A 12766-nucleotide genomic window follows, 5' to 3' on the forward strand; every position below is an offset into this window, starting at 1 on the left:
GATGTGTGAGTGGAGGAATCCTGGGGATGCTTCCTGGAGCTCAGCGTCCTGCCCATCCCAGGGGTGCTGTCCTGAACCCCAAGTCTCGCCTGGGAGGGTTCTGGTGACCAGGACACTGACCAAGATCCAGACGCCCGAGTGCTGCTTAGAGACTCAGTTGGGGGTCCTATGGAGGCAGGCTAGGGTCAGATGGGGGAGAAACTGAGGCACGGCCCTTCCGTCTGCTCCGGGTGGCTCTCCCACCGGCCTCCCCAGCTCTGGCAGGGAAGGAGTTAACCTCCCGGCTTCTCAGCATGAATGTGGAGCTATTAATACCCACAGCCCAGCCGGTCTGCCAGAGCAGCCTCTGTAGTCGGAGGGAGCAAGCGGAGCGAGGGAGTGAGGAGCGAGGGAGTGAGCAAGCTCGGGCTCTGCTAGGACTCCAGGGGGCCCGCGCGGGCACTGTGCCAGCCTCACCTGGTCCTCACCCACCTTCCAGCCTCAGGTCCCGACCCTCCCTCCTGGAGGGCACCCCAGCCACCCACCCCAGCAGGGAAGAACAAACTTTCTTAGGGAAGCCACCTCCGATGCCTGTGCTGGCTAGAGAGGGACAAGCAGAGGGACGAGCAGACGCCGGGACAGGTGGATGGTACCTGAGAGCCTGTCCTCCCAGTCTCGCCCCTGACAGACAGCAGCCAAGGGGCCCAGGGCTCCACAAGGGACAGCACGGGGCTCTGCGGGACCTCTGTCCACCGGTGAGCTACCTCTGAGTCCCAGCGACTGCAACTCGCTTGCCAAGGCCCAGCCCTGTGGCTGGAAGTCCCGTGGCTCAGAACAGACACCCCCATCAGACAGAGCCACAGGCTCTTTCACCCACCGAGGCGACGGGTAATCTGAGTGAGAAGGCACGGGTGGCAGGTGGGCAGGCAAGGGGCCCCGAGGCCAACAGGCTGCTGACCCTGGAGCGTTCTGGCTCGGGGACCCCTGCCCAGACTGGGGAAGATGCTGCTGAGGCCACCAGCACCAGTCACCCCTGTCCTGTCCTGGAGCTGCCTCCGGCCTGGCCCCTGGGCTGTGGATTGGAGGATGTGCCAGCCTTCTGCTTCGTCTGCTTCCATAGGGAAGAGGAGGAGGAAAAGCTGCTGGAAGAGGTCCCACTGCAGAGGTCAGTGCCCATGGTGGGCAGGGGGTGGGCAGGAGGTGGGCACAGGGCTCAGAGGTGCGGCCCCTCGGGGCATGGCGGACCTGCTTCTGACTCTCTCAGGCCACTGCCACCACCTCCCTGAGCCAGACTCTGTGATCTCTCACCTGGTTGTCACCCCAGCCTCTCCCCGCCAGGCCCCAGTGACCCTTCTGGCCTCTCCCATTGCAGTCATGTCCCCTCTGCTCAGTCCTGCATGGCTCCCAGGCCCCACAGGATGTAGTGGAGACCTGGCTGGGCATTCACCTGTGAGATTGGATGACCCCACCCATCTCATCTTCCTCGGCTCCTCTATATTCACCCCCAATGAAACTGTGCAGATTTCCCTTCCCCAGCCACCCGCCATCCAGGCCCAACTGCAATGCCTCCTCTTCCATGAAGTCTTCCAGGAAGCTCCTGCCCCACCCCAGCCACTTCTCCTCCCTGCACTGAACTGACACCTGATAACAGGGAGTCTTTGTTGAATTAATAAGTGAAAATGCATGTATGTGCGTATATGTGTGCAAGCCTGAGAGAGAGGGTGGTGCGTGAAGATTTGTGTCACTGGTTATGGGAGGGGTGAGTAGGTGTGATTCTAAGTGTGGGTACAGTTTGTGGGAGCGAATGTGAGGGAGAGGCACTGTGCTTGGGTGGCAGTCATTCCCTAGGGACCATTGTCCCTTTAGCTGGTTCTCCCCACCGCCACCTACAGGGAAACCCAGTCTGCGGCCAAGTGCATTATCCACGCCCTGACCATAGGCTCCTGTAATGGATGGAAACTCTGCAGGGGAGACAAGGGTCACCTCTGGCCCAGCCCAGCACGCCCACGCCTCCGCCACCGCCTGAGTCAGCACTGACCTGTGTGAGGAGAAGGGCAGGCTCAGGGCCACCCAGGTGCCCTCTCCAGGCCCCTGGCAGGAAGGTGGGGCTGTGGGCTCCTGGATCCGGGGCCAGCTTCCTCCCTGACTCTCTGTCAGACCCCAGGTCTGTACTTGTCCCTCTGTGGGCCTTGGTCTCCTCGTCTGTGAAATGGGGGGGATACTCCTGCCACCGTTGTCAGTTTGTCATTCGGCAAACAGTGACTGAGCTCCCACAGAATGCCAGGGCCTGAGCTGGGGCCTGGAGCCCCTGCCCTAAACCTCACAGGGTCACAGCCTGCGGGGAGAGACCCACACGCAAACAGATCAGTTTGATGGAGTGCTGGGTGCCTCGATGGGTGTGGGTGCACTGTGCCCACAGAGTCAGGGAAAGACTGGCCACCTCTGCCCCAAGGAGCCCTGCAGGTACGTCTTATAGTCCAAACTAAGTTAGGAGACTCAGTGAGCTAGATCACAGATGTGGACGTGCTTCGTGAACGCCAAAGCAATGGGCTCTGGCCAGAATCACTATTTCTACAGTAGGAGCTCAAAATGTTTGTTGAATGAATGAATGAATGAATGAATGAATGAATGAACGAATGAATATGACATGGGGAGATAGGGCATCACCTAGTTGACTGTTAGAAAATACACATGCACAGTCCCTACCCTGAGACTTTGCGACCTCTGGTCTTAGAGGGGACAAATGTGTCATTGTAATCAGTCCCCCAGGTGAGCAGCTGGAGGAACGCAGCATTGGGAAAACCCCAGAATGAGCTAGGCGCATGCCTTAGGGTCAGGGTGAGATCTTCCCCACCTCCCCTATCTCCCACCACCAACTTTGAGGACCGCCTGTGGGGGCTGCCCATCTGTCTCCTGCCCTGGCAGCACAGTGGCCTGAGTTCGCAGGAGCCAGTCTCCTTTCCAGCTGCTGAGTGCTGGCCCTTTAAGGCATGTGGAAGGGCCACCGCCAGGCTGGGCAGAGACAGTGACCACAGGTGCCAGGTGGTGAAGCTAAAAATACTGAGTGATGTGGTCGCCCTGGCTCCCTGGCAGTGCTGGCTGGGGCGGGGGAGGGAAGGCTCTGGAATGCCTCTGTCCTGCTGGAGGTTTGGTGGGGTCACCTTGGGGATTTAGAGGAGCTTGCCCCCACCCTGCTCCTCTTGGCCTTTCTCCAGCCTCTGGAAGGCTCCAGGATGCACTCCCAGGAGCCAGCTGCCATGTTAGCAGCCCTGGGGCACGCCAATTTGAGGCATCCTGCTTCTCCGTGACCGTGACCGTGGGGAAGTAATTGCTTCTTTTGGGACCTCTGCAAAATGAACACATTGGACTTTCTCGGGTCCTTTAAGGGACAGAGAGGCAGAGAGGGGGGCAGGTGACCAGTTCATTCATTTGCGGATTCCACCAACATGCCCCGAGGCCTCCTGGGGGCTGGCTGTGGCAGCCACGGAGATGAACCGACATAAGCCTTCCCTGGAGGAGCCGGGTGAGACCCAGACAAGCACGCTGGCACAATGACATGCCAGGCACCGTGAGCCCCTCGCCTGGCTTCTGTGGGGGACTTTGCCAGAAACCGCCCGCCCGCAAAGAACACGTCTGCATTTGATGAAAACCGGTCAGCAAACGCGTCACCACTGGCCACCTCCATGAGATGCTTTGGTGTACTAATTAAGGACAGCTGACTGTCCACAGCTACACTGGCTGGACTCAGTAGAGCCCCTATCCTGCTTATGCAAAGTCCAGGAGCGATGGGGGGAGACTGTGCCCCCTCCATCTTTTGGGGACCCAGCCTCCTCCCACCCTGTGACTGTTGTCACCCGCTGTCGCCACTGGCAGAGGAAGAAGAACAAGAGCAGGAATCCCATGTAAGGTTTTCATGAGCCAAAGCTGGAAGTGGCTCACTTCACGTCTGCCCACGCTCATCGGCCAGAACAGCTCATTGCAAGAGGAACTGGGAAACGAACAACCTCATAGGTTCTTGTGAAAATAAAACCCTGGGTGTACATGGAAGCACCTGGCAGGCAATAGGCGTCCAGCGTGCCCACTCATTCGTTTTACCCACTCATCCCACAGATGGCTTCCCCGAGCACTCTCCGTGAGCTTGCACTAGAAAGTGGGCAGTGAAAAATACCATGCCTGCTCTCAGGGGGCTGACATCAAACGGCAGAGCCAAACAAAACACAAGGACACAAATCAATGAGTATGATCGTCCATGTTCCAATCCCACTATTATGGACATAACCAGAGGGATGGTGGGGAAGGCAGCCACCTTGCCCAGGGGAACAGGGACATGTCATCTGAAACCTAAAGAATGAGTTGGAGCTGGGCAGATGGAGATGGGAGCATCCAGCAAGAACAGACATGCAAAGGCAGAGGCAGCCTGGAGTTCTGCTTGAGTGTGGGGCAAATTCGAGCAGTGTGGCTAGAGCAGAGCGAACGCTGGGAGAGTGACACGTGTGCTGGGGACAGGAAGGGGCTACAGCTCGTAGGCTTTGTGGGGGAGAGAATGGATTTTTCTCGGGGTGGGGTTGGGAAGCCTTTGGAGACCGTTAAGTGGGGGGAGCAATATAATGATTGACTTTTTAAATAATCCCTCTGGTGGCTCTGGGGAAAATCGTGGCAGCCAAACCAGAGTGGGTATGGGAAACCAGTGTGGAGGTCGTGGTGATGATGGAGGGGGCATGGAGGTGGCCTGGACCAAGGCAGACCTTGGAGACAGAGGACGTAGATGTATCCTGGATATACTTAGGAGACAGAATTCGCTGATGGGTTAGAGGAGCAAGAGGCTAGAGGACAAACCTGGGTTTCTGGGTTGGATAAGTGCGTGGACGATGGGAAAGCTTAGGGGAGGAAGGAGGGAGGGTGAGAAACTCAAGAATTCTGCCACGGATGCTTTCAACTTGAGAAGCACATGAGACGTCCAAGAGGAGCTATCAAGTGCAGACCTCCTAGTAAGAGTCTGGCGCTCAAAGGGGAAGTCTCTTGGCAGGCAATAGACTATCAGAGATGTCAACAGAAAGATGGCGTTAAAAGTCACGAGGTCACACTGGAGGAGAGGGGTGAGAAGAGGTCCAGGATCGAGCCCGTAGGAGCTCCACCATTTTGAGGTCACGTGAAGGAGAAGCCAATGAGGGTGGAAGAGAAGGAGCAGCTGGCCAAGTAGGAGGAAGACCAGGGCTGTGGGCAGTCATGGAAACCAAGAGAAGAGCATCTTAAGGAAGAGAGAGAGAGTGGACACCGGACTTCAAAGGTGCTGAACAGTCCGGGAGAGCAGGATGGATTTACAGACATAAGAAGTCAAAAGTGACTTGGATAAGAATGTTTCCTGGAGGGTGAGACAAAAGCAGGTGCGAATGTAGACGTCTGGCGAAAGATGGATTGAACACACACATTGAACGTCTCTGTGTTCTGAAACCCCGTTAAAAGGAAGGGAGTGGATATTTTAAGGTTCGACAGTAGTCCCCTCGTCACCTGCAGTTTGACTTTCTGAGTTTTTAGCTACCTGCGGTCAACCATAGTCTGAATATTAAAAGGAAAATCCCAGGGAAGAAACAATTCATAAGTCTTAAATTGCACACTGTTCTGAGCCACGTGACAACATCTCGCGCCATCACACTCCATCTCACATCACCAGGCTTGTGTTCAAATCACCCTTACGTGACGTCACGATAGCCCCGAAATACAATTCGGATACGCCACAGAGAAGCCACGAAGTTCTTCCTTTACGTGAAAAGGTGGACGTTTTCAACTTAAGGAAAGAAAAACAACGTATGCTGAGGTTACTCAGTTCTACGGGAAGAATGGATCTTCCATTTGTGAAACTGTGAAGAAGGAGAAAGAAATGTGTGGTAGTTCTGCTGTCGCACCTCAGCCTGCAGAAGTTACAGCCACAGTACATGACAAGGGCTTAGTGACGGTGGAAAAGGCATGAAGTTTGTGGGTGGAAGACATAAACAGAAAACTGGTTCTGGTTGATGGCAACGTGTTGCACCAGAAAACATTAAGATTATACTAAGACTTCAGCAAGGGGTCCCCTGAAACAAGTGACATCCAGCCAGGGACTGCAAGTAAGGGATGGTTACACAGACTCAGAAATAGGCTTAGACTGAAAAATACAAAAATTACTGGAGAGAGAGACCACATTTACATAACTTTTATTACAGTTTATGGTTATAACTATTCTATTCTATTATTAGTTATTGTTGTTAATCTCCCTACTGGGCCTAACTTATAAATTAGACATCATCACAGGGATGTATGTATAGGAAAAATATAGGCGACATAGGGTTAGTATGATCTGTGGTTTCAGGCATCCACTGGGGCTCTTGGAACGTATCCCCCACAGAGAAGGGGGCACGACTGTATATCAGCCTTTTGTTGCTGCCATAACAAATTACGACAAAGTTACTTAAAACCAAACAAATTTATCATCTTACAGATTACATGTCAGAAGCCCAACACAAGTCTCACTAGGTTTTAAAATTAAGGAGTTGACAGGGCTACTCTAGGACGCTGTTTCCGGAAGAACTTTCTGGAAGCACTAAGGGAGAATCCATTTCCTTGTCTTTTCCAGAGGGCACCTGCACTCCTTGGCAAGGTGGCCTCTGTCTGGCCCTCCTTCTCTCGTCAGGTCTTTATCTCTGACCACAGCTGGGGAATGTCCTCTGCTCTTCATGCTTCGTAGGCTTAGACCGCACTCACCTGACCAACCCAGGGTCCTCAATCCATCTCAAGGTCCTGAATCTTAATCAATCTGCAAAGTCACAGGTTGTGGGGATTAGGAATGGACACTTTGGGGGGGGGACCATTATTCACAGTATGAATCAGCAAGAATGAATCAAGTGAAAAAGAGCCAAGGCAACAAAATTGGGAATCCGGAAGGCAGATAACTGTGTGGTAAGTGATTTAGCAGTCTGAGGACGTTGCATCTAAAGTGAATTCTAAAGTGGGAGTGAGAAAAGCCAAAGGCACCAGAGGTGACCCCACAAAACCCCCAAAGGCATGGGTGTTAATGGACTAAGTACCCCTGGGAAAGGACAGCAAAGCTGGGGCCAAAAAACGGGAGGAGTGGTCTAAGTAAGAAGGACTTTAATGCTCAGATTTCCTTCTCTGCTAAGCACAGCTGGGCAGCTGCCCCTCCCCCACCCAACAAAGACGGAAGGTTCATTCTCCAGAGAGGAGAAAACACTGAGTCTCCCAACCGAGGACAAATAGCTGGAAATGACAAGGCGGGAGTCACACGCCTGACCAGAAGGTCTATTTGAGTGCTCCATCCTGAATGTGAGAAGCCCCTGCCCCCTATCGCCTGGGCCCTTCTTCCCCCTCTTGGTTCCCAGAACAGTGACGTCAGAACTGAAAATCTCCAGGCAGAACACTCTAGCGTTGACTCCCTTCAATCTCAGACTATATCAGTGATGGATATTTTGTTACTGTTCTCTTGTTTCCTGTTTGTTTCAGTTTTCTTCTCTCTGCATAGTTTGTTGCCTCCAAATTGCCTTTTGTTTTTTTCCTGTTTGTATTCATTCTCTTTTATCTTAAGAGTCCAACTCACCCAGAAAAGAATACCTAAATAGGTTGTCATCAGGGATTTCCCAAAGAAACAGCCTGGCCGGAACTCTCTGCATTAAACCCCTGAGCCAGCCGCCTCCCCCCCCCCACCAACAGGGCTTCTCACCAGCTTGCTTTCATAGACTGTTTTTTATATTCTTTAATCCAGGTAGAATTCTAGTGAAATGCAAAAGTCTTAAGTGGTCAGTTTAATGAGTTTTGACAAATGTATACACCTATGTAACCCAAACATCACCCCAGATACAGAACACTTCCGCCTCCCCAGAAAGTCTCTTCATGCCCCGATCAACACCCCGCCTCCCACCACACACACACACACACACACACTCACACACACACTCACACACACACACACACTCACACACACACACTCACACACACACTCACACACACACACACTCACACACACACACACACACACACACACACACACACACACACTCACACACACACTCACACACACACTCACACACACACACTCACACACACACACACACACACACACACTCACACACTCACACACACACACTCACACACACACTCACACACACACACACTCACACAAAGGTAACTGCTCTCCTATTCTATGAGCTCTTTAAATCGCTTAAATATGAGCAGATATTTAGGGATCATCAACATCTAAGAAAAACTCCTAATACAAAAGGCAGAACAAAAACAGAAAAACAGAATTTGGGGGACACAGAATATACTGGAAAAAGAAAACTTAAAAACAAAGCTATTATTATGTTCAAATTTAGGAAAATATATTACACCTATGAAACAAAAATTGATGCTATTTTGAAAAAAAAAAAACCACTCTGAGAATGAACGAAGCAAAACAAAAACTTAGACATTAAAAGTATCGTAGCAGAGGATCCAAGATGGTGGAGTAGATAAACGCTGTGCCTGCCGCCTTCTGTGAACACATTAAAATTACAACTGAATTATAGAACAATCAACCTGGAGAACCATCTGAAGTCTGGCTGAACAGAAGTTTTATAACTAATGAAATAAAGAAGAAGCCACGTCAAGACGGATAGGACGGGCAGAGACGCGGAACTGGCTGGCCTCACACCTGCGTGTGGCGGTTGAAAACCGGGAAGAATCTCTCGGCTGCAGAGCTTCCCCTGAGAGGAGTGAGGGACCCCAGCCCCACACCGGCCTCCCCAGCCTGGAATACTGGTGCCAGAAAGAGGAGCCCCCACAACACCTGGCTGTGAAAAATAGTGGGGATTCTGACAGTCCTGGTGGGACAGAGGTGGCAGGAAACCCAGGTGTCCTCTTAAACGGCCCGCGCACCGACTCTCTCACTCGCAGGCACTCACCTTGGGCTCCAGCGGTGGGGCCATGACTCGGGGGGTTGGAGATATACAAGGGGCAGACTGAGGTGGGTAGCTTCGGAAAGAGGGCTGGAGGACAGTAGGCATTTTCCCTGTAAAGGTTCTTCCACCCATGCAGCTGGCAGGCGAGTGCCATCTTTCCTGTGTTGAGCCCGTCCCCTTCTCTTACGGCCAAATCTGAATCGGATTGGTCTGGTGAACTTCATAGCTCCTCCCTGTTGACTCCCTGAGAGCTCGCTTCACCCAAATCCCCCAATGCTGGAGGCATTTTCTCCAAGAGCAGCCAGCCCAGCTCACATTGCACTCTTCTTGGAAAACTATCAGAGTCTGACAGACCCCAGGCAGGTGGCAACTGGCCTCGTTGTGCTCTGAAACTTCTGCTGAGTAGCTTCAGGCTCAGCACTGGCACCAAATTAGAGTGTACATTAACTTGGTGACCACTCTCTTCCCACTCTAGTGACTCCCTGAGACCCTGTCTCACCCAACTCATGTACCACATGGTGTTATCAGGGGCTGAACCTTAAGGGAGGTGGCAGGTGGCAGCAGGCCTTGGGGTGTCCTGGCATTTTGCAGAGCTATCTGAGGCCTGGTACTTGTGGCAGACGTCCTTGGTTCACAGCGTGGCCTCTCCCACGTGTCTCCAGGATTAGCACAGGCAGTGAACAAGCGTGGATTGCTTTGTAGCTCCTACCAGGTAGTCCCCAGCCTGTCACAGGCCGTGGGTGACCTGGGCCTGTACCACAACCCCTCACAAGAGGATCCAGAACCAACATATTTGGAGGTTGGCTTCAGATCACAGCAAAACACTGCCCAATTAGCCCCACAAGTCACATACACAAAGGGTAATCTCAACAGGCACAGAGCCCCCTGGGGCAAATCCCACTTAGTGGGGTAAGCCAGCCCCCACACAGCAGCCCGTAAGCTGTGGGCCTGGCCAAACCCCACAGCCAATCAACCTGAGGTTCAATCCCACCCACTGACTTGCCAATAGCAACCAAAGTTCAACTCTAACAGGAGGGCACACATAACTCACAAAAGGGACACTCCTGGAGCACCCAGCTCAGGTGACCATGGAGATTGTGCCACTGGGCCCCACATGGCACCTACTACATAAGGCCACGCGGCCAAGACTGGAGAATGTAGCAGACCTACCTAATACATAGAAACAAACACAGAGAGGCAGCCAAAATGAGGAAACAAATACATCCCAAATGAAAGAACAGGAGAAAACTCCAGAAAAAGAACTAAACAAAATGGAGGCAAGCAACCTATCAGATACAGAGTTCAAACGATGGTTATAAGGATGCTCAAGGAATTTAGTGAGATATTCAACAGAGAGATAGCAAATATAAGAAAAGGACACAGAAACCATAAAAAAAGAACCAGTCAGGAGTGCAGAAAACAATAACTGAAATGTAGAATGTACTAGAAGGAATCACCAGCAGACTAGATGGAGCAGAGGCTCAAATCAGTGATTTGGAAGACAAGGTAGCAAAAAACTACCCAGTCAGAATAGTAAAAAGAAAAAAAGAATAAAAAATTTAAAAAATGAGGATATTTTAAGAGCCCTCTGAGACAACATCAAGCATAACAACATTCGCATCATAAAGGTACAGAAGGAGAAGAGAGAGAGCAAGGAATCGAAAAACTTTGAAGAAATAATGACTGAAAACTTTCCTAACTTGGCAAAGGAAATAGACATACAAGCCCAGGAAGTGCAGAGTCCCAAACAAGATGAACCCAAACAGGCCCACACCAAGACACATTATAATTAGAATGGCACAGATTAAAAACAAAGAGAGAATCCTAAAAGCAGCAAGAGAAAGGCAACTGGTAACTTATAAGGGAGCCCCATAAGACAGCTGATCTCTCACAGAAACTTTGCAGGCCAGAAGGGATTGGCACAAAATATTTCATGTGGTGAAAAACAAGGACCTACAACCAAGATTACTCTACCCAGCAAAGCTATCATTTAGAATCGAAGGACAGGTAAAGAGCTTCCCAGACAAGGAAAAGGTAAAGTTCATCACCACCCAACCAGTATTACAAGGAATGTTAGAGGGACTTCTTTAAGATGGAAAAAAAAGATCAAAATTATGAATAATAAAATGGCAATAGCTACATCTCTATCAACAATTACTTTCAATGTAAATGGATTAAATGCTCCACTCAAAAGACATAGGGGGTCTGAATGGATAAGAAAACAAGTCCCTTACATATGCTGCCTACAAGAGACTCATTTCATATTGAAAGACACACAAAAAGTAAAGGCATGGGAAAAGATATTTTATGAAAATGGAAACAAACAAACAAAAAGAGCTGGGGTAGCAATATTTATACCAGACAAAATAAATTTTAAAACAAAGGCTATAACAAGAGACAAAGAAGGACCCAGTAATCCCACTTCTGGGTATTTATCTGAAGAAACCCAAACACTACTTCCAGGGGACATGTGCATCCATATGTTCATTGCAGCATTGTTTACAGTGGCCAAGATGTGGAGGCAGCCTGGGTGTCCACTGATGGATGAGTGGATAAGAGTAGGTAGTACATATATACAATGGAATATTGCTTGGCCAGGGAAGGGAATGGGTTCCTGCCATCTGTGGTGACTTGGATGGACCTGGAGGGTACTGTGCTGAGTGGAGTGTGTCAGACAGAGAAAGACAGATGCAATGTGATTTCACTTATATGTGGAATCTAAAGAACAAAATAAACAAACAAACAAAACAGAAACAAACTCATAGGTAGAGAACATTTTGATGGTTGCCAGATGGGAGGGGGGTTGAGGAGGTGGGTGAAAGAAGGGGAAGGGATTAAGAAGTACAAATTGATTGTTACACAGTAGTTATGGGGATGTAGGGTACAGCATAAGGAATATAGTCAATAATATTGTAATAACTACGTATGATGTCAGATGGTTACTAGATTTATTAGGGTGATAGATGGAAGGGGGTTAGGGAGCAGGGTGAAAAGTGAAGGGATTAAAAGGTACAAATTGGTCATTACAAAGTAGTCATGGGGATGTAAAGTACAGCATAGGGAATACAGTCAATAATATTGGAACAACTACGTATGGTGGCAGGTGGGTACTAGACTAGTCAGGGGGATCACTTCATAAATTATGTAAATGTCTAACCACTATGCTGTACACCCAAAATTAATATAAAATAATATTGAATGTCAACTGTAATTGAAAACTTTTTAAGCGGGGGGTAAAAGGTGAAGGGGAATAAGTGGTCTAAATTTCCAGGTATAAAACAAGTAAGTCATGGGGATGTAATGTACAGCACGGGGGTATCGTGACAGGATGGGACAGTGTCAGATGGTTGCTGGACTTACCATGGTGATCACTTCTTTAGGTATAGAAATGTTGAATAGCTATGGTGTACACCTGAAACTAATATAACATTGTATGTTAGCTATATTTTAATTAAAAAACCTTTTTTTTAAAAAAGATGTCATATCAGAAATAGAAACTTATTTAAAAGGGGTCAGTAAACTGCAGCCCATAGACCCAATCCAGCCTCACCTGCTTTTTAAATAAAGTTTTATTGGAACACAGCTACACCCATTCATTTATGTACTGTCCATGGCTGCTTTCTCATTGGCAGAATTGAATAGTTGTGACACAGGCCACATGGCCCACAAAGATTCAAATATTTACCATCGGACCTTTTATAGAAAAAATTTGTTAACCCCTGGGTTCGAAGATCAAGTTAAGGAAATTTTCCAAAAAGTAGAGCAAAATGATGATGATATCTGTGTCCGTTTGGATCCTCCAGTAAACAGATGCTGAGCTGGAGCTAGGAGCGCAAGGAGTCATGGGATGGTGGGGGCCT

General features: G+C 49.8%; 1 protein-coding gene across 1 annotated transcript in view; it reads left to right on the forward strand.

Moving 5' to 3' along the window:
- Positions 1-371: 371 nt before the first annotated feature.
- SBK1 (SH3 domain binding kinase 1) overlaps positions 372-12766 on the forward strand; it is a 49361-nt gene continuing 36966 nt past the window's right edge. Inside the window, exon 1 of the mRNA XM_074322971.1 lies at positions 372-1144. The gene's annotated coding sequence lies outside the window, so the exon portion shown is untranslated. The remainder of the gene's footprint in view (positions 1145-12766) is intronic.

This window comes from Rhinolophus sinicus, linkage group LG18 (genome assembly GCF_036562045.2).
Source record: "Rhinolophus sinicus isolate RSC01 linkage group LG18, ASM3656204v1, whole genome shotgun sequence".
Classification (NCBI taxonomy): Eukaryota; Metazoa; Chordata; class Mammalia; order Chiroptera; family Rhinolophidae; genus Rhinolophus; species Rhinolophus sinicus.